The sequence below is a fragment of the Hemicordylus capensis genome, chromosome 3 (assembly GCF_027244095.1).
Source record: "Hemicordylus capensis ecotype Gifberg chromosome 3, rHemCap1.1.pri, whole genome shotgun sequence".
NCBI lineage: Eukaryota > Metazoa > Chordata > Lepidosauria > Squamata > Cordylidae > Hemicordylus > Hemicordylus capensis.
In genome coordinates this window covers 111,830,875-111,856,440 of record NC_069659.1, presented here as the reverse complement: position 1 = coordinate 111,856,440, position 25,566 = coordinate 111,830,875, and the positions used below count along the sequence as shown (strand labels likewise).

Genomic DNA, 25,566 nt, shown 5'->3' with positions numbered 1-25,566 from the left:
CCTCACCTGATTCCTCTTTAGAAGTCTACTTCCCAAGCTGGCCCATGACCTGGTTCGGCCTGGTTTGATGACTGGACTTGGTTTGGCCAAGCCTGAGCCTTGGCTAGGCTGGTCCGAATTCGGTGCAGTTTCAAACTGAGTTGGCTGAATGGCCAGTTTGCACACCCTGCCTACTGTGCACACTGTACAACCCAGCCTGGCTTAGGCTGTGCATTAGAACCACAGGGATTAGGCTCGATCCTGGTGGGGCAGCACTGCCTAGCCCTGCTTTAAAACCCGGCTTTTAGCCAGGGTTAAGGGCTCTAGCAAGCCATTAACCCAGGCTCTGAAATCATGTGTGCAGTGGGGCTATATTCACCCCAACGAACACAAAGACAGGCACGTAGAGTGCCCTTCTCCTGGCAGATTCCCCCAGTATATCACCCATATTGTGCAGTGCATTGTCGGATATCTAGAAGCCAGGGCACATCATCCCAACTTTTGGAGCTCACAGGAACATAGGAAGCTGCCATATACTGAGTCAGAACATTGGTCTATCTAGCCCAGTATCATCTTCACAGACTGGCAGCAGCTGAGGGAAGAGAGCTGGTCTAGTGGTAGCAAGCATGACTTGTCCCCTTAAGCTAAGCAGGATCCACCCTGGTTGCATACGAAAGGGAGACTAGAAGTGTGAGCGCTGTAAGATATTCCCCTTAGGGGATGGAGCTGCTCTGGGAAGAGCATCTAGGCTCCAAGTTCCTTCCCTGGCATCTCCAAGATAGGGCTGAGAGAGATTCTTGCCTGCAACCTTGGAGAAGCCGCTGCCAGTCTGTGTAAACAATACTGAGTGAGATGGACCGATGGTCTGACTCAGTATATGGCAGCTTCCTATGTTCCTATGTTCTCCAAGGTTGCAGGCAAGAATGTCTCTTAGCCCTATCTTGGAGAAGCCAGGGAAGGAACTTGAAACCTTCAGCCCTTCCCAGAGTGGCTCCATCCCCTGAGGGGAATATCTGACAGTGATCACACATCAAGTATCCCTTTCATATGCAACCAGGGTGGACCCTGTTTAGCTAAGGGTCTTGAGGTAGCAAGTCATGCTTGCTACCTCAAAACCAGCCCTCCTCGATACTGCAGCACACAACGTAGATCATCTGGGAGCACAGTCCATGCTCCCAGCAACAGGCAACTGTTTGTCTATAGGGGAAGGTGAGTTTAGCTAGCCTTCCCCCTCATCCACCCACCTGCCACCCCACCCACCTATAGTGTGAAAAACCTCAATGTGTGAATGGGCCTACACTCATGTAGGTTTCTGTCCTCCTCATGCTCTGTTCAGATGCCTAGCAGGAGTCTTGTGTGATTTCCACAGCACCACCTGCCAACCAGTTCTTGCCAAGAAAAACAAGTCCTTTTGCATTACTACTACTTTTATGGCAAATGGACAAAAGGGATTTGTTCTTCTGGGAAAGCAAGAGCTGGCACTGCAAAATTGTGCAAAGCCCCTGTGGGGCATCTAAACAAAGCACGAATTTTTGCTGGAAAGGAGGATGGAAGCCTGTGGGAGTGTGTGGAGGGTAAAGAAACTCATGCTCAGAATTTGTGTGAAAATGTTTCATAGCTGGTCGTGTATTGCTGTCTGGAAGGACCCTTACACTGGTGTGTTTATGTGGGGCAATGGGGGGAGAGAAAGAGAGAGATGAATGCTTGCAGAAGTAATAGTAACAACAACAACAACAACAACAACAACAACAACAATGTATATACTTTTCAACAAAAGTTTCCAAAGTGGTTTACACAGAGAAATAATAAAATAAATAAATAAGATGGATCCCTGCCCCCAAAGGGCTCACAATCTAAAAAGAAACATAAGATAGACACCAGCAACAGTCACTAGAGATACTGTGCTAGGTGTGGATAGGGCCAATTACTCTCCCCCTGCTAAATAAACAGAATCACCATATTTAAAAGGTGCCTCTTTGCCAAGTTAGCAGGTACTTAATCCCAACCCTGTCCACCAATTGCCCCTTGTAAATACTTCCCCTGCATTTTCTTGGCAAGCATGTTTTAGAAACACAAATTGTTACAATAATAGTTCTTCTATCACAGACTACTAAATCTGTTTAGGACTGCAGCTTTAAGCTCATCCTTGATTACAACCAGCAAGCAATTCTTGCAGCAACATAAGATATTGATGTTACCCTTCTCTGTAATTCTTTCCCGGAAGAGAATTTCTTTTGTTTAAATGGAAAGACATTTTCTCTTGCAGCGCTAAATATTTGTGGGCAGATTCTTTGCTAATTTCACAGAGCCTTATCAGAATGCAAAGAGGGTCTTGCTCATGCAATTTTTGTTTAATGGAGAAAGAATCTTTTGCAGTTTACCCAGAAACCTGCTTATGGGAGGTTTCTGAAGCAATCGTTTTGCTGTGGCAGTCAGTGGAAATAACTTGCCCATTTGATTGATTTGATTGATCACTTTCTATACCACCTATTAGAAGGCATCCCAAGAAGGCCCAAGTGTATGTGTTTCCTAGTACTGTCCTCACTGCTGACTGTGAGAAGAGCCTCTGTGTTTTACTGCAGTAGACCTTTGCATGCAGTGGATCTAATCTAGAGAAGGGATCTGAGTTCACTACTTTGGCCTGACTCAGACAGAACAAATAATAATAATAATAATGGAGGCTCTTCTCATTATCAGTGAGAAGAGCCTGGATGGGGTTTGCGGAGAGAGCAGGCTAAGCCCACTCTCCCCGCAGATGAGCAGTCAGTCTGCTCCAGGTGGCCGAACTGGCCACCGACTCAACTGCCAGCTCCATTGCAGAGCTGGTGGGGGCTGGGGGGATCGGGGCCCACGTGGTCCCTGGAAGCTCCAGCATGCCCTGCGCAAGTGCACAGGGCATGCTTGAGAGACCCCCGAGCCGGTAGGCTGCTTTTAAGCCTCCCGGTCGGGGTTTACTCATGAGTTGCCACGACACAGAGCCACACCGCAGCAACTCACGATTGTAGAGCCTGGGTTAGTGGAGCGCTCGCTCCGCTAAACTGGGCTTAGGGGAAAGTTACTTAAGCAGGTTAACAGCTTGGAGGCCACCGGGCTCGCCTGCGAGCCCGTGGGTTCTCACAATCAGGCAAAATCGGGCTAGACTCCCCTAGCCCGATTTTGCCTGATCATGGAAATAGCCTCATGGTTTGTCAGTACACATGAACTGAGCAAACCTCAAGCTTGCATGCTCCCTCCACCACACACTCCTTTGTGTGTGAGGGGAGGAAATTTAAAGTTTTTTGTTTCATTTTCTAACACATTGTAATTTTCCATAACATCCAAATATAGGAACCAATGCTTTGTAGAAATCATCATTGGTTAACAAACCAAGTTATCAAACCATGGAGATTTTAAATTTCCTTCCTCGTGTACCAAGGAGGGGAGAAGCGTGTAGGCAGGCATGTAAGTGGGTCTGAGTCCGTGTTTCAGGTGGTCCTTGGCAAACTGCCCTCCATGAGCACTGGGTATACCCCAGAGGAAGGCCCCAAAAGTCCTTCTCCATCACCACCCCAGGGCCTGCCCTAGCATGAAGCAGAGTAAGGCAGGGGCCAGTTCTCAGGGACAGCAAGGCAGCCCACCCAGCAAACCCCCCACCATGGATGACCTGCAGAGGAAGGAAGGCAAAATGGCACCATACTGCTTTTGCTCTTTCTTTCTTACCAGAAAAGGGAGGGGTCGAATAAAGGAATGAATTAGAGATGCAATTTTAATGTGGCGGGGTGGGGAGGAGAGGAAAGGGATGGGATGCTATTTAGTGCTCTGCTTCATGCAGCAAAGTATCATGGGCAAGCACTGACCACCACATAAAGGCTTGGGGCATGAAGATCATCTCAGTGATGAGAAATGGGCTCTTACCTCTGCCAAACCAGACTGATCCCTGACGCTGGTCCTACATGTAGACCTAAGACTTACTGCAGCTCATGCATATAATGACAATCCATAAAGGATGGACCATAGCTCAGTGGAACAGCATCTGCTAGTCAGAGAGAGCAGACAAGACTCAGTAAGCTGGACCAATGATTTGACTCAGTATAAGGCAGCTATCTATGTAATGGTTTGTCATTATGTCTGACTTGTGCCATTAAAAAAAAACACCAAAAACAAACAAACAAACAAACAAAAAACCAGGGGAAAAGTGTACCCCTCTCTCTGGGAATGACATCCTCGTCTCTTGAACCGAAAACAGCTTCAGACATTACCAGGACACAGGCCATCCCATCTGATTTTACTTCTGATGAAATATCTTTGGCTGCATTGAAAATGCTAACTTTCTAAGGACAGGTGAAAACCCCTGAGATGGGGAGCCCACTGTAAAATGGACAAAGACAGAAAGTTGAATAAATGTATTTGATGGGAAAGCAGTCATTGTGCCATCATCTAGCTGAAGGGAAAGTTTTGAACAGTATTCAGTATTAAGCAGTGTCAGGTCACATTATACTTTACATCTTTACTAAGGAACATTTGGAAGGCAGTTCATAGTGTTTCATTAATTTTTCTTCTCCCAGTTGGAAACATTGTAAATGCTGCTGACAACAGAGAAATGGTTGCTCTTGTAATTAAGGCACTGGGCCGCCACTTAGAAGGGTTGATTTATTTCCCAGTTCTGCCATAAGTGTCGCGTCGATAAATCTCTGCCTCAGTTGCCTACCTGAAATATGAAGATAAATTCATTAGGCATTCTCCAAAAAGATGCATGCTGTATATACGTAGGCCAATAGAGATAAAACTTTTTTAAAAAATCCCTGAGGCTGGCAAGTGACCAGTGAGATTGGGTAAAAGGTTCTAAATTTGGATTTGTGTAAGTAGTCAAGTATTGTATGGATATTTTATTATACTGGGGAATGGAGCCAGAGATCAGTGGTACAACTTCTGCTTTGCGCGCAGAATGCCCTGGGTTCAGTCCCAGCATCTCCAGGTAGGGCAGGGAAAGACTCCGGCCTGAAACCTTGGAGAACTGCTGCTAATCAGAGTAGACGATACTGAACTAGATGAACCAAAGGTCTGACTCAATGTAAGGCACCTTCCTATGAAATACAGCCAGTATGGGATAGGAACATAGGAAACTGCCATATACTGAGTCAGACCATTGGTCCATCTAGCTCAGTATTGTCTTCACAGACTGGCAGCGGCGTCTCCAAGCTTGCAGGCAGGAATCTCTCTCAGCCCTATCTTGGAGAAGCCAGGGAGGGAACTTGAAACCTTCTGCTCTTCCCAGAGTGACTTCATCCCCTGAGGGGAATACCTTGCAGTGCTCACATATCAAGTCTCCCAGTCATATGCAACCAGTGCAGACCCTGCTTAGCTATGGGGACAAGTCATGCTTGCTACCACAAGAGACAAGAGCATGAATGAAAGCCTCCACACTATCAGTGTCTTAACTCTTCCAGGACATTGTACCTTGCCAAACAGCTACTCCATAGCTGCACTGGACAGCCTCACCTTAGGCATCCTAATGAGCTTGCTTGTATTCTGGCATCCTACAGCTACTCAATAAAAAAACACAATCCAGGCCTCCAGTAGTCATTCCAATGAGCAGTTATGTTTGAAGTCACAGAGTGACAGGGCTTTAAGGTAACAGGGCATAAAGCTGCCTTATACGGAGTCAGACCATTGATCCATCTAGCTCAGAATTGTCTACACAGACTGGCAGCAGCTTCTGCAAGGTTGCAGGCAGAAGTCTCTCTCAGCCCTGTCTTGGAGATGCCAGGGAGGGAACTTCTGCTCTTCCCAGAGCGGCCCCATCCCCTAAGGGGAATATCTTATAGTGCTCACAGATGCAGTCTTCCATTCAAATGCACACCAGAGTGGACCTTGCTTAGTAAAGGGTACAATTCATGCTTGCTACCACAAGACCAGCTCTTTCAACAAGCAATGGTTTCAAATAACAATGAACCCAATGACAGCACTTTTTCAGCACACTGGATTTATTATAGCTTTGTCCCAAACTTGGAATCATTGCATGATAGGACTATTCAGAAAACTCAGCTTCATTAGATTCCCCTCAGCTGGTAATGACAATAGTAATTACTCATGGGGGGAAAGTGTGACCCTGAATGTAGCCACATGAAGCTGCAGAGAAAAAGCTTAGACACAAAGCCCTCTCTGAGAGTACATCTGCAATCACCGCAACACCCACAGACATAAATAAAGAGCTACAGCAGAACTGTAAGGAAGGAAGAAATCACCTTTGGAGGGTTTTGTATAGCACTGCTTCAGTATACTATGTCATTGTGAAGGATTCACAGGCTACATGCCCATTGTGCTAAAAGAGACAATTTGCGCTAAAAGAGTCTCTTATCCAACTTTCCCCACAGTGATCCTACAAGGTGGATTTTTCCACAGAGGGCTTGTAACAAATTTACTTTATTAGATTCCTCAATAATGACAAGGAAAGAAAGACTACTAGATAGTAAGGCTGTTCTCACACGCAGCCAAACACAGGCTTGGGCAGCCAAGCCTGGGCTGGACTGCCCATGAGAACCTCCTGGGACAGCCATTCACGTTCGTGGCTGAGTCACATGGCCAGAAGGTGGAGGGAAGGGTATAGAGGTCGGCTGGGGAGAAGGTAAATTTTGTTCAGACTCCTCAGCCACCCACCCATCCCTTATTGTGTGCATACACTTATTAATTATTATATTCTCTGGTTTTATTTTCTGGGAAAGCCACATTAATTATTATAAGTTATTAATTATTATAACACTTATTAATTATTAAGGAATAACTGCTGGGGAAACACAATACCAACAGCCATTTTTGGAAGGGCGGTATAGAAATCGAATGATGATGATGATGATGATGATGATGATGGAAAGAATAATTTTCTTTTTTAAGGAATAACTGCTGGGGAAACACAATACCAACATTTAACAGCCTAGTTTTAAACCTTTGTCTCCCTAACCGCTGATATTGGAATTCTTTCTATGAGGAGATTATATTATGATCTTCTTCACAGGTGCAGACACTTTATCTTGGTGTAAGCCCACACTGCAGGGGACATTTGTGAATAATGTGAGTAGCTGGGTTGAGCTGATCATGTAGGCCTTTACAACGCAATCAGCACACAGCCAAAGGAGATGGCCAGAATTACGTGGCAGAGTACAGTACTAGCTGTGTGTGCAGAAGGCCCCAGTTTCAATTCCTGGCAACTGTAGGTAAGGCCTGAAACCCTGGAGAACTGCTGTTGGTCTGTGTAGACAATATTGAGCTAGATAGTCCAATGGTCTGACTATGACTACAATTCTATCAAATGAGAAGTTGATACAGCAACTTCTTATTGTCCATATGATGGACAATAATTTATAAGGTGTAAAATTGCTTCTGATCATATGATTAACACATGATCAATATGGTACAGTCTCATGACACACTATCCCTATTCAGCTGAGTCTCAACATGTTAAGGGGATAAAAGGGGAGTACCGTGGGTAGCCACACCTCCTGTGCCTATGTGCCAGCTAGCCACACCCTTAGGTGACTTCACATTCAGCATTTGCGGACAAGCACTGAATAAATTTTTATATATTCTATTGTTTTAATATTCAGGGAACTGCCTTGGGATTATGGTACTTTAATGAAAGGCAATATATACATTTAACAATCAATAAATTCTTGGACACCCAGGAAAAGTGGCTACTAGGTTTCCATTCCCCCACTCACCCACATGTTGGCTAAATGCTGAATGGTGGGGGACAGATGACTCAAGAAAGCTTCTATCCTGACATAACATGAACCAAGCACTGATGGCAATTCCCATGGCAGTTCATGGGGCTTTTGCAAATATTGCACTTTTTACACTTTTAGTTGTGCAAATACTGATAACTTCTGCAACTAATACTTCCACTAGTGCTAATGATCTATTAACCACCAACAGTGCCTGACCCTTGGAAATGTATGTTTGGCCATAGACAGATTTTATTTGATTATAATTCAAATATTATTTGAGTTCAAACTAATGCTGTGGGTGCAGCATAATATTAATGTACTTTCCCCACCTCTTATTTCAGGAGTATCATGTTAGGGGTGTGCATGAACCGAAATTTGCGGCTCGGTGCAAATTTGGACCGAATTCAAACCAAACCACTGGTCTGTGAACCAGTTTGGAGGAATTGACTGGCCGGTCCAGTCTGTTCAACTGAACTGGTTCTGTGGTTCCAGGGGCTATGTTTGTAAAAGGGAATCTGGTGAGGATTCCCCTTTACAAGCAAAGGGGTGGGGGTGGGGATCCTTGAAGTCTTCTAAAGGACAGTCAAGAGGCGGCAAGAGGGCACCCTTAAAATAAAGTTACAGTTATTATCAGCCTGGTGGCAGGCACTGCTGCCCTTTGAAGCTGCCTGGTGCAGCCCAAGCACACGGTGCTCCTCCAGCAACCCATCCACACAGTGGCACAGTTCCAACCTCTGCGGATGTACCAGAACTAATGCTATGGGTGCAGCAGATGCACAAAAGCCGGAACTGCACCGCCACCTGTAGGCAGGTTGCTGGAGGGAGTGGCACATGCTTGGGCTGCACCAGGGGGGCTTTGAAGGGGAGGGGCACCCACCACCGGGCCAGTAAAAGCCTTAACCTACTAAAGATGCCCTCTCGATGATGCCTCGGCTGTCCTTTAGAAGACATTTCAAGGATTCTCCCATCCCTTTGCATGTAAAGGGGAATCCTCACTGGATGCTTCCCTGTGGCAGGGGGGCTTTGAGGGATGGTGGCACCCCCGCTGGATTCCCCTTTACAAGCATAGGCCCTTGATCCCAAACCAATCTGCCACGGACTGGGCTCGTTTCAGTTCACTTGCAGACTGGACCACCTACGTCTGGTTCACCATTGAATTGGTCCAATTAGAGGCAGACTGGTTCGGGATCGAACAGTTAATACTCCTATATCATGATATTCTTGAGTGTACAGCTTCCCTTGCATTTTAAAAATGAACAAATGCAAATATTTATTTGTTTATTTATTTAATTCTTTTTATATACCGCCCTTCCAAAAATGGCTCATGGTGGTTTACAACAAAATAAAACAATTAAAATAAAATAAAATAAAAACAGCATAAAACTAATTAACAATTAAAACCTTTAAACAGTTAAAAACCCTGGAGAACCAGGCTGAATATTGACAGCAATTAGAAACAATTTACAACAAATTAAAAACCCTGAAAGTCCAGGCCTAACAGATACGTTTTAAGGGCTCTCCTGAAGGCCAGCAATGAATTCTGGTTACGGATTTTTACTGGGAAGGCATTCCACAGCCCCGGGACAGCTACAGAGAAGGCCCGCCTCTGAGGCGCCACCAGACAAACCAGTGGTAACTGGAGGCGGAGCTCCTCAGATGACCTTAACGTACAGTGGGGATCATGTAGAAGGTGGTGCTCTCTAAGATAACTCGCACCTAAGCTGTTCAGGGCTTTAAAGGTAATAACCAGCACTTTGTATTTTGTTCAGAAACGTATCAGCAGCCAGTGTAGCTGTTTCAAAACAGGCATAATATGATCTCTCCGGGTTGCCCCAGAGACCAATATGGCTGCAGCATTTTGAACTAACTGAAGTTTCCGAACCACATACAAAGGCAGCCCCCCGTTGAGCTCATTGCAATAGTCAAGCCTGGAGGTTACTAGCTGATGCACTGCTGTTTTGAGGTCATCCAAGGAATGGGTGCAGCTGTCGAATCAGCCAGAGCTGATAGAAAACACTCCACCTGAGATACCAGAGTGAGGCCTGGGTCCAGGAGTACCCCCAAGCTGAGCACCTGCTCCCTCTGGGGGAGTGCAACCTCATCTAGCACAGGAAGATCTAACTCCTCCCTCATATTCTGAACTCCTTTAATGAGCATCTCCATCTTGCTTGGATTCAGCTTCAATTTGTTATCCCTCATCCAGCCTATTACTGCCTGTAGACAGGCATTTAGAGAAAGAGTGCCATTTCCTGAAGATAAAAAGGAGAAATAGATTTGGGTGTCATCAGCATACTGATAACACCCAGCAGTTTCATGTAAATATTAAAAAGCATAGGCGACAGAATGGAGCCCTAAAAGACTCCATATAACAGCTCCTGTTTTGAGGAGCAGCTGTTACCAAGCTCCACTATCTGGAATCTACCCAAGAGATAGGAGCGGAACCACTTCAAAGCCTATCCCGAACTCCCCCAGGTTATCCAGAAGGATAGCATGGTATCGAACACCGCTGAAAGATCCAAAAGGACCAGCAGAATCACTCTCCCTCTATCAATTCTCTGGTAAAGGTCATCCATCAGGCCAACCAAGTCTGCCTCAACCCTGTATCCAGCTCTAAAGCCACTTTGAAATTGGTCTAGATAATCAGTTTCCTCCAACTGCCTGGAGTTAAAACATACAGTTTTTAAATAGTGTCCTTCCCAGTATCATGAACCTTCACTGCTAGAAGGGGAAAATCTAGACATCTGAGCCTGCTATACATGTCCACAGTCAGCAAAATGGTTTGATGTGGTGTTGCTTAAAATATACCTTATTTGAATTCTCTAACCATACAAACATTTTAGATTTGTAATGACATGTAAAAATGTCTAGATAAGCTTCACATTGACTTTCTTTATCTCATTCATTTCAGTTCCCAAAACATTTCAAGTGTAGCTTATAGCAAATATCGTCCTTGTGTCCTTAAATATTTGTATTTGCATATGCCAGAAAGCAAGAGAAAGTGAATGTATGTTTCATAAACAAATGTATTATTTTAGTAGATAGATGGGTCTTTGTATTCTAAATGAGGCATTCCATATTCATCTTCAATATACCAAAATATTAAAAGAGATATTGTTGGGAAAAGATCAAAAATAATAACCACTGTTTGAGTAAAGGAATAATATTTTGGAGCTATGCACTATTCTTGTCCATGCTCTAGCACACAAATACCTTTCTCCTGTTCTCCCTGACACATGCACTGTACTCTGTCTAATGAAGTACACCTTGGGGCCATTCACACAACCTACTACCAGGCAGGCGGGGTGGCGGAGGCTTCCCAAACCTTGCCTTCCTCCAAGATGATCATTTATTGCTCAGTGGGAGCACAGAGAGCACTCCCACATTATCAGCCCTGCTCCATGCAGCGTAGAGCATGGCAGATCAATCTGAGGTTGGGACTCATTGTTCCAGCCTCTGTGAATCCCACAGTGCACTGCGTGACACATGCAATGCATTGGGGGATTCCCCCAAGAGACAGGTACTCTAGCCACCCATCTCTGTGTGTGGCTAGGCTAGAAGCAGCCCAGCTAGCACATGAGCAAGTAGCCTGGGTTTAGGGCACTGTTCCCTCTAAAAGGGATTCCCAGATGTTGTTCACTATAACTCCCAGCATCCCCCAGCTTCAGTGGCCTTTGACTGGGGATTCTGGGAGTTGTAGTCAACAACATCTGGGAATCCCTGTTAGAGGGAACACTGGTTTAGGGAGCACTTGCTCCCTAAACCTTGGCTAGCAGCTGGGCTCAAAGGCCAAGTTGAAGACAGATCATCCTGGAGATAATCTATCTATGTGGTCATTAAGAGTCAACACTGACTAGACAGCACTTTATACACCAATCAATCAGGTGGCACTGACCCGCCTGGATCATGCCCAGTCCCGGAGGTTCTCACATGCAACCTAACCCAGGCTAGGCATCTTATCAGGGCATCCTTCAACCAGTTACCAATCCACACATGAACTTGTCCCCTTATTCCATGACAGCTAAATTTACTCAAGAGCCTTTGGTGAGGAACTTTGGCTCTTTAGTAAATTTAAAAGTCATGGAATAAGTCATGGAATAACTGAGATAATGTCCATGGCAAAATCCCAACATTCCCCTTCTCATTGTCTCATTCTTAAATTCTGAGTCCTATGTTTTATGGTGTGATGTAATCCTTTCTTTTCCTGATTGCAGAAATGTATCTGTCTCTGAATCTGGCATGCCTTCAATTTTGTGCCAATTTGTAGTTTCTGGCATTTCCTCCTCTCTGGCTTTCAGTGACAATCTTTTAGATTGATCCCTTTACTCTCTATTATATCAAAGTCTATGATTATTTCTTTATTTTGCTGCTGTGGTTACTGTTTAGCCTCTTCACTTATAGGAAAATCCAGGTCACAATCAGACATCATGTTGGCATTTGACTTTTGCCTCTCATCAAAATATGCAACACTGTGCAGTTTAACTGTCTCTGTGATAGGATCAAGTATTCTGTAGCTTTTGCTATTCAGTGCATAACCTATGAATATTCCTTCTTCACGTCTGCAATCGAATTTTCTTCTTAGTTCTTTAGGAATATATGCATATGCTTTGCATCCAAATTCTCTAATATGCTTTAAGTTAGGTTAATTCCTTAGTTCAAAGGGTGTTACTTGTTAATGGAACTGCCCTGGGATGATTGAACACCTCTAAATTTGTGTTTGGGCTTGTGTGGGAAAATTATCTCAGAAAGGAACACTCTATTTATTTTATTTTATTTTATTTAACACATTTTTATACTGCCCAAAATGCAAGTTCTCTGGGCGGTTTACAACAAAACAATAAAAACAACCAATAAAAAGATTAAAACATTTCAACAATTAAAAATTAAAAGGTTAAAACTATTAAAACACAATTAAAACAATATCTAATTAAAAGCCTGGGTGAACAAATGCATTTTGACTGCCTTTTTAAAAGTTGTAAGAGATGGGGAGGTTCTTATTTCAGCAGGAAGTGGGTTCCAAAGCCTTGGGGCAGCAATGGAGAAGGCCCGTCCCTGAGTAGCCACCAGACGAGCTGGTGGCAACTGCAGACGAACCTCTCCAGATGATCTCAATGGGCGGTGTGCTTCATAGCAAAGAAGACATTCCCTTAAATACCCAGGGTCCAAGCTATTTAGGGCTTTATAGGTTATAACCAAAACCTTGTACTTTGGCCGGAAACTTATCGGCAGCCAGTGTAGATCTTTTAAGATAGGAGTAATATGGTCTCTTGGAGATGACCCAGAGACCAACCTGGCTGCCGCATTCTGGACTAACTGCAGTTTCTGGACTGCATACAAAGGCAGCCCCACATAGAGCGCATTGCAGTAGTCAAGTCTGGAGATGACCAGCAGATGTACTACTTTTCTGAGGTCATTTATTTCAAGAAACTGATGCAGCTGGCGTATCAGCTAAAGCTGATAAAAGGCACCTCTGGCCACTGCCTCAACCTCGGACACCAGGGAGTTTTTTGTGTCCAAAGGCACCCCCCAAACTATGTACCTGTTCCTTCTGGGGAAGTGTGACCTCATCCAGAACTGGCTGATCACAATCATATCCCGAGTTCCGACCCCGCACAATAAGTACCTCCGTCTTATCTGGATTCAGCCTCAGCTTGTTACCTCTCATCCAGCCCATCACTGCCTCCAGGGAGGCATTTAGGGAGGTTATGCCTTCTCCTGATGATGTTGACATAGAGAAAAAGATTTGGGTGTCATCAACATACTGATAACACCCTGCACCAAATCTCCTCGTGATCTTTTCCAGCGGTTTCATGTGGATGTTAAACAACTTTGGAGAAAATATGGAGCCCTGAGGGACACCATACTGAAGTTCAGATTTTGAAGAACAACAGTCCTCGAGGGACACCATCTGGAATCTGCCTGAGTGGTAAGAGTGGAACCACTGCAAAGCAGTGCCTCCAACCCCCAACCCCCTCAGACACTCCAGAAGGATACTATGATCAATAGTATCGAAAGCCCACGAGAGGTCTATGTCAGATTAAATTTGTGCAAAGTTGTGGACCCAGGAAATGACTAGACTGAGGCAAGGTTTAAGTTTCAAGTATCAAAAGAAAGATTTTATTGTAGGGAGGGGTATAGAGGAAGAAATATGTGGTTAAAGCAATTCTATTAAAAGTATGTTCAACTGCAAAGAGGTGTTTTTAGCTTAGTCCTAATTGAATAAATTCCCAGGCAGGCAAGAGAAAGAGGCTTTATAGAAGGAGCCAGTTGGATTTGAGAAAAGGTAATGTAATAAGGATAGAGTTGGACCCAGCGAAGGGCAAATGTTCATATCACCTGATCTGGATAAAGAAACCTCAGGCTCCTAGAACAACCAAAGGGCCTTGTTCCTCAGGGACAGCTTGGTCAGAAGCAGGGGTAAGAAGGTTGGAGGGCTTAGCTTTCTATGTTAGCCAGGGAGTCTGAGCAGATCAGGCTAGGCAAGAAAGCCGATCTGGAGGGTGGCATGAAGAACTGGACACAAACTGGCATGATGGCCTATGAATAGTAAATTGCCCAAGCAACTGGTGACTCCAAGGTAGCTGGTACGCAAAGAGCACACTGGATCATGAAATTGGTGTTTGATATACCCAAGAGCATATCCTGGGGCCACATTCCTGTTGACTTTCTTTGCTGAATAGGTGTGTTGGGTGGAACCTGCAAGGATTCCATTGCTACTGAATACTCTTCCTGAATGTAACAATGTGGGAATTGCTGAAGCATGGCAAGGCTGATTGTCATGAAAATAGAGTGCATAGATGTAAGAAGGGGAAGTCTACATGGTCGGAGGGTCCAGTAATCCAATCAGTACTTTTAATGGGTGCATCTCAAGATTCCTATCACTCACTCAGCCTATTTTGTGAGTGGAAGAGTTACTTCTTGAGCATTATCCTCATTCTTCCTGCTGAGTTAACTGGTGGATTAGCTTGCTGCTATCCTTTGCAAAAGGAGAGGGGGCTGAGGCAGTTCACTCTGAGTGCAGAGTGGCCTCGGCTGGAAGTTAACCTGCTTTAGTTAACTTCTGGGGTCTACTTTAGGGTATCCCAACATAGGGAGGGTGTGCATCTGCTCCCCTTTCCAATTTGCTTGTTAGTATACAAATCTAGGGATAACTGGCCCACTGTCAACTCAGTGACCTACCCCTATGTGCCACAAACAGAGAGCTCATGATGCTATGAGGCTTCTGAGCATGTCAAGAGTGAGATCTCCAAGCCTGGAGACTCAAACACAAATGAGGGGGCTCCTGGGAGCCAGCAGAAAAGCATTGCTAGTGACACAGCAGTTGCCTAAGTACTTGTCCCCGTGGCTTTCCTGCATTGAGCATCCAGGGTCCATGTTGAGTCCCCAAGGTCTGCCACTCTTGTTAGAGAGTGGTCCATGGGAGTAGGGTATTTCAGAGTACCCTCTTCTTTGTCCTCCCAGACAGCTCTTCTCATGAGTGAGCCTAGGGACCAATAATCCCCAAGAGGAAGGGTCTGGGGCCCCCTTCCTCAATCTTTCAGTTATAAAAATAGAATTTGGCTGCTTGAGAATCCCTGCCTACTGCTGCCTTTTGGAGCCAACCCCCAGGCATTCCCCACCACCCTATGCTCCCCTCCCGGTACCGTGATGGGGTGCCCTGCTTACGTTGTCATTTGGAGTGTTTGTGCTTGTGGACACCGCTTGTCACTCCCTTATCAGGGAGCCAAGAACTTAGCGCCTGTCCTGTCATCCTGTCCCATTTCCCTCCTGCTTGCCAGGAGGCAGGGGAAACAAGGGATGGAGTTGGTGCAGGGAATGCCTATTGAGAGGATTGCAAGGCTGCAACGGAGCATTGCAACATTCCTGCCACCTGGCAACTCCATAGCTGGATAGCTGACAGAAGTGGTGAGGCTGGATCTCCCAAAGACAGCCAGCAAGAGGCCACGCCTCTATGATTGCACTTGGAAATTGTCACTAAACTACAGTTATGGCACTGCCCAGATTCGGATGTAACATTTCAATGGCCAAACCAGAGGACTCAGCAGTGAACCTTTGTGCAAACCAAAGTTTCAAATTGGAGTTTGGTGAGGCAAAGCACAGGATGCTTTCGGCTCAAAACCATGGTTGTACAAATTTGGATGTAATGGAGTTCCAACCTCTGCCCTGTTTAACTCTGGGTTCACTTTACATGTGAACCCAGCCATAGTGTTTTCTTTAATTCAGTCATAATGGTAACAAAAATGAATAGCACCAAATAGGGGGTTCCAAAATCGAGTCCTAATTTGGTGCCATTCATTCCATGGCGCAGCTGAAATGTAACCAGATGTGAATGGGAGCCACTCATATCTGATTACATTTGTTTCAGAAATGAATGGCCATGCTTAGCTTTCTATGCTTCTCATTTGGCCATGGAAGAAGTCATAGAGTTGTGTGGGAAGCAGAAGCTGCATATACAACCCCCCTCTCCCTCCATGTCTCTGAGTAGCAGCTCAAGATCATAATAACTAGCCAGACATCTCTGACTGAAAAACCAGTTAGACTCAGTTCATCACAGTAATACCAATCTTTAGAAATTTCAAACCAAGCTGCCATTTAATTTGCTATCTTCATCCTTCACATCACATCACATCACATCACATCACATCACATCACATCACGCATGTGCCTCTTTCCCAGTCTAACACCTATTCTGCCACTGCATAATTGCATGAGGGGCGGTTCTGATGAGCTACCCCAATGAGCAAATTAGTACTTGTACGGAAGGACACTATTCTCACAACTGGAGGCAGGGCAGGCAGGCAGGCAGTGGGGAAGGCTGTGCAAATCTTACCTTCCCCCAGACAATCTCTCCAGCTGGTGGGAAGTGTGGACCATTCTCCCACACAATCCACCCTCCTGCATGCAGTGCATATCTCTGAAGGCTGGGACACTGTGTCTCAGCCACCACGTATCACACAATGCACTGCACTATGAGTGTGGTGTATTGGAGGATACCCCTGTGAAACAGGCACTCTAGGCACTCATCTCTGTGTGTGCTTGGGCGCCAATCAGCCTGAGTACACACACAATCCTGTTGCTGAGGTTAAGGGCATGGGTGTGCCCTTAACCTTGGCTAAAGGTTGGGCTTCATAGTGGGGTCAGACTGGGTAGGAGCACTGGGATCCGCACAGATCCTGGTGTTCCTCATGAGAACAGTTCATGGGCTCTGCTGCCCGTGAGAACAGCCTTAGTGGGTACATTGAGGAGCAGGGCAGACAACTCCTCCCCATGCTATTGCTTAGCAGTGGAACTATGCACATGTAGCAGAGAGATGTGTGTGCCCATGCTCCTCTCACACATCATGTATCTCTCTCCCTCTCTCAGTGCTTTCTTAGTAAATATCTCTTTTGCTTGCCTACCTAGAATTAGAATTTTGCTTGCCTCTCTTTTCACCAGCTTCAAAGAAGCTCTTGAGCTGAGTGCTTACTTTGAGCAGGTATTGTTCTTTGTATTTAGAGGTTCAGATCTAATTCAGTTTCAAGGCAAGTGAAACATTTCACATTTGGGTTCAGTTCAGTTCAGTCAAAACAATTCTTTGATCTAGTTTTTTGGGCTTGGATTCAGAGTTGGGATGACCTGGTTTACGATACATTATGCATGATCTCATGGACTTGCTGCAGAATTGGTAGCCATGTACACAAAGTCATATAGCCTATGTCATATGAGACTTAACACACTGCAGCTTTACAATTTTCGCTTCAGAGAACAGTGGAAAAAAGGTTGTTTTATTGGAATCCTTTTATCTGCTTCTTTGGGAACAAATTGTTGCAGAAAATGAACAAACTCAAGCTAGTGTAAAGATTACCATTTAGGTCTGGCTAAAGTTGAATCCCCAACTTTAGCAGTGTTATTTCAGAAACTTTTTTTTAAAACATTCACAAGGTTCCTTTTGATGTGGATAGAAAGAGTTTCCCAAGTTATCTGCAACTAAACTAATTGGGGAAAGACGCTAACAATGCAATCCTGTCCTTGCTTGATGAAGGTTACCATCTTAAAATCCTAGAAAGGCTCTCATGCCTTTCCAAACTTCTGACAGGCAGTACTGTCTTCTGTACAAACTTCTGACAGGTACAGCCATGCCAAGCATAGGGGTGCAGTGATGAGGAATGCTACATGTTATGCAGTGTTCAACAGCACAGAAGCTTCTCTATAACAAAAAGATGGTAGTCTCATATACAAATGGCTGATTTCCCAGTGGCTATTGCTGCTACATCTCCCCCTTGTGAGTAGTTTTCATGGCTTGCTGGAGGGGACATAGCCCTGGTAGAACAAAAATGCATACAATACCTCTGTGAAGACTCCACCCCCCCCCCAATTTCTGCTATTATTCTCCCTTTGATGCATAGGCGGAACTGGGGGGGGGCAGGCAGAGCACGTGCCCTAGGCGCCACTGAGGTGGGGGCACCACACCAGTTCCTGCCACCCCCACCCCATTGCCCACCTGCCCAGCCCCAGGGCCCCCAGCCACTTGCCTCCAGCTCCGGCTGATCCACGAGGCCTAGGATCGGCAAGGCTTGCAAACTGCAGAGCATTTCTCTCCCCATCTCTCAGCTGATCAGTGGGTGGGTGGGGCTTCCAGAGAGGCCTCCGAGTAGGCCTCCCTGAAGCCTGTACTCGGCAGGCCAAGCAAGCCAGGAAGGAGGAAGCAGGCAGAGTTTTCTGCAGCAGGAGCAGCCCCTCTGCCCAGACCATCCAGCACAGCTTTTGCCAGGTAGGCTGTGAATTCCTTTTTGTGGTCACCCCACCCCTATAGGAATCTGCTTGCCATAGGGCTTTGAAATGGGGGGTGGGGCGAGACTGAGAAGTCTCTGAATATTTAATTTAAAACAGACTGAAAAATGTGCTGGCTTTAAAAACAAAAACTATCTAAAAAGGCCTATAAGTGGCTTGTTTCAGGGCAGAAAATTACAAAAACTTCTGGAACAAGTATATTTTATTTATTTTCATTCATTCATTCATAAATGCACTTATGTTCAAGTTGTTTTGCAACCCAGAAGGTCTGAGTGAGAACTGTAAAGCATGTGTTGTGCTTTTATTTTATTTTATTTTATTTTATTTTATTTTATTTTTCTTGTGTGTGAACTGCTCCCCAATAACTTGCAGGGACTTCAGGGTAAATCTGGCCAACATGTGAATTAGGGATGTGCACGGAACCGCGGCGGGGCGGTTCGGCACGGGGTGTGTGTAGCTTTAAGGGGGTGGTGGTAGTACTTACCCCCCCCGCTCTTCCCCCTCCGGTGCTGGCACTTTTCCAAACGTTCTTGGGGCGGCAGACTTCCTCCCTGCCGCCCCTGGCCCGTCGTTGTCCTAGCTAGCTTAAAAGCAGGAAGAGCTGGTGGCACGCATGTGCCCTTCGCGGTGCGCGCACTTGTCTACGCCGCTGGTGCGCACAGTGTGACGTATGCGGTGCGCACGCGCCAGCGGCGGAGACGAGCACGCGCGCCGCGAAGGGCGCATGCGTGCCACCAGCTCTTCCTGCTTTTAAGCTAGCTAGGACAACGACAGGGGCAGGGGCAGCAGGGAGGAACTCTGCCGCCCCAAGAATGTTTGGAAAAGTGCCAGTGCCAGAGGGGGAAGAGTGGCGGGGGGGGGGGGAAGTACTACCACCCTACCCTTAAAGACACACACTCCCCACCCTGGGCTGAACCAAACCCCCGGAATTCTGGACCGGTTCGGAGGTCTTGACAATGGCCTCCAAACCGAACCATGCACACTACTAATGCGAATGCAGCACCTGCATTCCAGAGGAGATGTGTGTTAAAGGGCTTTAAAAGCCTTGTGTGAAAAACCTCCTGGAATCAAACTTTACTGAATTTGTTCAGAATTCTGAGAAAACAAACATAGGCTCACCCTGCATGGTTGAAAGTCTCCTTTGCTAATCTGCAGCGAGGGGGCCATTTTAATAATTAGCGTTGCTAGTGTGTTCTAGGCATTAAAAGTAGCACAAATATATAGTACTCAATGTATATCACTATATACTGTGAAGTGTGCATGTGTGTATTCAGTGAAATGTATTTCTAGGCAGCATACTTATTTTGAAATATCAGACTTAACTCCTTGGGGGCCTGGGGTGTGTGGAGGCCCTGGACTTTGAGGGGCTGGGGGCCCATTTTAAAATCTCATCTTGGCCCATTCCAACCTTGCTATGCCCCTGGCGGTCACTACACATGGGTTTCTGCACAACACCTGCATAGAAGAAACTTCCATGTAGAAAATGTGTCTCTTGTAAATTGACCCTGAATTGTCCATCCATGACTGGGATATCTGAGAGTTCGAGTCAATAATAAAAGAACAGCACACTGCTTGTGACAGGAAGGGGCAAATTACAATGATTTCTTAGTCTGGCAGGGGCTGGTTTTGGCCCTGGCAGAACTTGGCTGTCTGCTCCTGTTGCAAATTCCTCTGTCTAGTGTGGCATCCTCCTCCCTCTTTGTGTCAAAGTAAGCACTAGTGTGGTGAATGCACATATACCCCATCATGAGCCAACAGTCATCATAAGACAAAGGCTGGCAGGAATCATTCACTGGTTTATACACACACACACACACACACACACACACCACCTTCTTCTTCCCCTATTTTGCTAGTGGCTATTTGGGCAGGTGATCCTCTAGGACAAAGTCATGTTTTTTAAAGAATGAGAAGAGACAGAGAAATGACACTTGGAATCCTCGCATAACTCCTGACTGTTGTTCTAAGTCTTTTACAGAGATGGCTCATATTTTCAGGTTTTGATCAACAACCATGTCTAGATGGTACAGTGTTCCTTTTAACAGGGATTTCCAGATATTGTTGACTACAAGTCCCATCATCCCTGTTTGGACAGGGGCGCAATTTCAGTGCTTGCCCTAGGCGCTATTTTCCCTAGTTCCACCTCTGCTTTGATGGCAGAGCATAGGATACTAACTAATAATTCTAGTGTAGCCTTGGCCATTTTAGCCTGCCCTTGGGTTAGGATGAATAGATTTTTCTGGAATCAGCAATATCAGTAGAGAGCTTGATATAAAATCTGTTTATTTCCCACTGCTCTTTTGTTGAATTCTGAGACATTTCATGGGGGGAAAGTGTAAAGACTCTTTTGCTGATGTATACATTTTAAAAAATACATAAAATCTGTCTCTATATATCCTTTTTATTATACCTGACCAAGCATTTGTACAATTTTTGTAATGTTTCGCATAATCTAAGACTGGCTTCTGTATATTCCTTTCCTTTGTTGTTCCCACACCTTAGGAAGTGGGGACAGGTTGTGCAATTGTTCTGCTATGTCATTGGTTCTTGTGAATTAATTGCATGTAGGCAACTACAGTCTCCTCACAAACACAGGTGTTGTTATTAAATATTTTTAAAACCCCTTTGGTTTAAGATGAGCATGAAAGTGCTTACAATTTTTACTTATACTTTGAAAAGGATGGACACTGCAAGCTTAAACGGCCACTTTAGCATGTCAAGACAGTAGTCCTTTTCAGACATTCATTTTAGGTAGATGTTGGGGTGGGGAGCATCGTAGCAGCAGCAAGCTAATAGCCGCTTTGGTAGAGCCAATTTTGGTGGGGAAATGGCATCAGGCAAAAGAGCTCTTCTTCCTCTCCATGGTCCTGATCAGGCTGCTCAACAGTGTCTGCTTTTTACAAATAAGAGGTGCTTTACATTTAAGCACTTAAGAAAAGAATTATTTTGTCCTATATTACATCCAAGTATAGTTACTTAGAAAGGGTATTCACGCATAGAGCCTAATCCAGGCTAAGGCAGCCCAACCTGGGCTAGGTTGTGCATGAGAAGCGCCAGGATCAAGCCCAATCATGGCACTGTCCCCATGCTAAGCCCAAATGTTTAACCCGGTGTTTAGCCAAAGTTAAGTGAACCTATGGGTCACGTAACTCATCTGGCAATCATCTGGGTGACTGCTTTCGGGTTAAACAGCTTCTCCCTGGCCCACCATCATTTCCAGCTGTGGGGAGGAGCAGTCATGCCAACCCTGGGGCACCTTAGGATGTGGGAGGGAGGAAGTCCTCCCACTCACAGCATCTCCCTCCGCCACAATGCCTCTCATGTGGGCCCACGGTGCTTCTGTCAGGGAAGGCAGGCGAGCTCCTCGGAATTTTTTCCCCTGGGCTCAATAAGGATTACACCAAAGTAAGTGTGCATAGGATTGCAACAACCATGAGTTTCTTTTAAAATTTATGTGTGAGAGTCAGTACATAGGAACATAGGGAGCTGCCATATACAGAGTCGAGCCATTGGTCTATCTAGCTCAGTATTGTCTTCACAGACTGGCAGCGGCTTCTCCAAGGTTGCAGGAAGGAATCTCTCACAGCCCTATCTTGGAGATGCCAGGGAAGGAATTTGGAACCTTCTGCTCTTTCCAGAGCAGCTCCATCCCCTGAGGGGAATATCTTACAGTGCTCACACATCAAATCTCCCATTCATATGCAACCAGGGCAGACCCTGCTTAGCTAAGGGGACAAGCCATGCTTGCTACTACAAGAACAGCTCTCCTATCTAACAGCTTTCCTCATATCTAACAGCTTTCCTCATAAATATTTTCCTGTAAATTGGCGCTTGTAGAAGGACCAGAACCATAAAATTATTATTCTTGCTTATTTTTAAAATTATAATTATTTGTTTGACTACAATAATGCCTTATGATGAAAAGCTGTTTAAATGGGGAATCAGGCCAGCATCAAATCTACTTTAACATTTCATGTGCATAATCCCTAAACTCCTTTTGAATTTGGGGATTAAAAGAGACATTTGAGGAGTGTTGGAGGAACACTGGCTTGCACACTGCTCTGTGAATTGCCTGCCTAAGCAACAGGCGAGCTCACTGCTTCCGAGGTCCTTTAACCCCACTGGTGCAGATTGTGAAGGCAAGGAGACTTTGTGGCTGCTAAGGAGTGCAGGATAGCATTCCTGCTCCTACTTCCATCATTCCCAATGGAAGAAGGGGTGGGGGATAATGTCACACAGCCTCACCACCTTTGCAAGCCACGCTGGAGGGGTTTAAAGGGGCTCAAAAGCAGTAAGCTCACCAGCAGTAAGCTCACAGATGGTGTGTGAGCTAGTGTCACCCAAGGAAAAACAGGAGTATCAACATGGAATAGACACATGTGACTTATGGATTTCAGTCCAAGATGTTTCTCTTACTTAACTGGATATTCTATAAACCAGGTTAAAGAATGTCCATTAAAAGCCATATTTGAAGCTCAGGTTGAAGAGAAAAAAGGAGGAATGACTCCAAACTATCTTTGAAAAGAGCATATTTTAGAATCCTTATAAAACCAAGGTGTGTTTGTCATTCACATTGAAAGTTAGTCTCAAGATAAAGTGGAGTGTGTACTCTTACTGGTCACAACATCTTTCTTCCTGCTTGTACCTGTGCGATAGCAATGTTTGCCTATCCCATTTCCTGAGGTTCAGCAGAAGTGCTGCTTTGGGAGCCTTCTGTTCTTACATAAACATGGAAGAAAGTTTTCCTTTCAGTATGGACATACCTCTGAAGGATGAAAAGAAGACAAAAAGCAAATATTTGAGAACGATCATCAAAGCAAGTGTCAACAGATGGAGAGAAAAGGCTTTCCAGGGAAATACCAGACACAAACATAACAGGGCATTGTGTCACTTGCTGTTATGGAACGTCTACTGGGATTAACAGATTAGAGGATTTCATTTTATTAAAAAATCCTCAGAAACAATAGGTTTTGCATCTCAGTCTAAATATTTTATAGATCGAGAAATCTATATGACAGGCAGCAGATTTCCATGTACGAACTGTGTGGAAGCAGGCTTCCATATGAACAGCACGTATTGGTAGGAATGTGCAAATGGGTTCGATGTCAAACAGGTTCGACATTGATCCAGTTCAGTTTGAACTGAACCCGCCCCTGGTTTGGTATTGGACTGAACCGCTCCCTGCCCCTGCCAGCTGTTTGTGGGGGAGGTGTCATGTTTTTTTAATCACCCTATGGGGGGCTTCTCCGGTCATGACCTAGGCCACACAGAGGCCCATTGGGCATGTGTGGCAGCCTTCAATAAAAAAGGACCAACATGTCTGTTAAAATGATGTCTTATAGTCAATTTTTTTCTTTCAGTTATGGGAAAGCTTAATAAGATTTCCTTACAAATAGATAGTATGACTGCAAAGTTATCTTTTCAAAAGGAGGGGTTTCAGACCATTTAGGAGGCTAGTTCTCAGATGATGACTGTTAAGACAATGCAATCTGAACAACATAAGGCTTTATTGCAGGACAGTTGCATTGATAATAGGGGTGTGCCTTTAAGATTTCTCCCACAGGGAATAATGGAGGTTTCAGCAGCCTCATAATTCCACTTGGGGGGCCGAGGGGTTGTGTAGTGCACATAGGGTGTCAACCACCCCCATACCCACAAGCCTGTGGGGTACTGGGTTTTGTTGTTTCTGAGGTGTTCATTGTAAATGGACACTGACTCAGAGATCACCACAAAATGGAGGTCCGAAACAACAAAACATTTTGTAGCTGAAACAGGGACATTTTGTTTTGTATACAAAACTTTTGTATCTTGAGAAAAGATGTTTTGTTTTGTCTACAAAACACCCCAAACGGGTTGTTTTGGGTACAAAACATTTTGTATCCGAAACGTTTCGCACATCCCTAATTCTTTATTGGCATTTAGGAGAGCCCTAAAGACCTACCTGTTCGTCCTGGCCTTCCAGGGTTTTAAAATTGTTTTAAAGGGTTTTTAATGTATCGGGTTTTTATAAGCTTTTGAATTGTTTTATATTTTAGCTGCTTTATTGTATTTTAAAATTTTCATTCCCGTTCATTGATTGATTTTAACTGTTTTATGATATTTGTGAACTGCCCTGAGCTATTCTGTAAGGGCAGTTTAGAAAATGAATAAATAAATAAATAAAGTACAATCATCAGAGTTATCTGATCCGACCAAACGTCCTAAGTAACGTCCAAAGGAAAACGTATGATAACGGAAAAGTGGCAACCCTGTCAATTACGAGCATCAAATTTAACCTGAATCTCACTGGTTTATATATAGTTCAGGTGTCCAGCATATTATCTACCAAAAAGTACTGAATAATTGCTTCAAGGTAAGCTGAGGGGGGGGGAGAGATAAAGGAAAGCAGTGGAGTAAAGTAATTGTAATTAAATACAGTTTTTCTCTAGTCAATTTAATTTAAGAATAAGAAAAAGACTACCAAAAATGTATCAAAAACTTTGTTTAGAAGCCAATCAAATTAGTTGGAATCCCATTTAAAAAACCCTCAATGAGATCCAAAGTAAAAATAAAAAAGTGCAGAAACAAGGAAATTCCAGAGATGTCCAGATTAGCAACTAATAAGTATTTTTAAAATAACTAATGACATAATAGACTAAAAAGAGCAATAGAGTAATCATTTTTCTCCTATTAATTGAAATAGAAAAATTATAAAAAGGAATGGACTACGAAGAATACATTAAAAAATAATTTCTGTAGGCCACTCCAGTTAGTTTTAAACCATTGAAAAACCATTGAGAGACTCAATGAAATCTAAAATGAAAATTTAAAATGCCAGAGCAGAAAGCAAAAGTATTCAAGTTAGTATTGGAAACTTACTTCCTGATAAACAAAAGAAAGCTGATAAACTAGAACAATGTAATAATCTATGACAGAATAAAAGGAGGGCCTTTTATCAAAAACTTCATCAACAAACCAAGCCAATTGGTAACTCAGTAAAAATAAAATAAAAATATAAAGGTGCAGAGACAAGAAGAAACCATAACATAAAGTTATCAAAAACTTTGTCAATAAACCAGTCTAATTAGTAATCCAATAAAACCTGAAGAAAGAAAAGATCATGCAGTTAAGACTTATTTTG

At 44.4% G+C, this 25,566-nt stretch overlaps 1 long non-coding RNA gene across 1 annotated transcript in view; it reads right to left on the bottom strand.

The window, feature by feature from the left end:
* Positions 1-4,346: 4,346 nt before the first annotated feature.
* The window catches only part of LOC128349232 (uncharacterized), a 247,476-nt gene continuing 226,256 nt past the window's right edge, over positions 4,347-25,566 (bottom strand). Inside the window, exon 4 of the long non-coding RNA XR_008318640.1 lies at positions 4,347-4,666. This is a non-coding gene — a long non-coding RNA (uncharacterized LOC128349232). The remainder of the gene's footprint in view (positions 4,667-25,566) is intronic.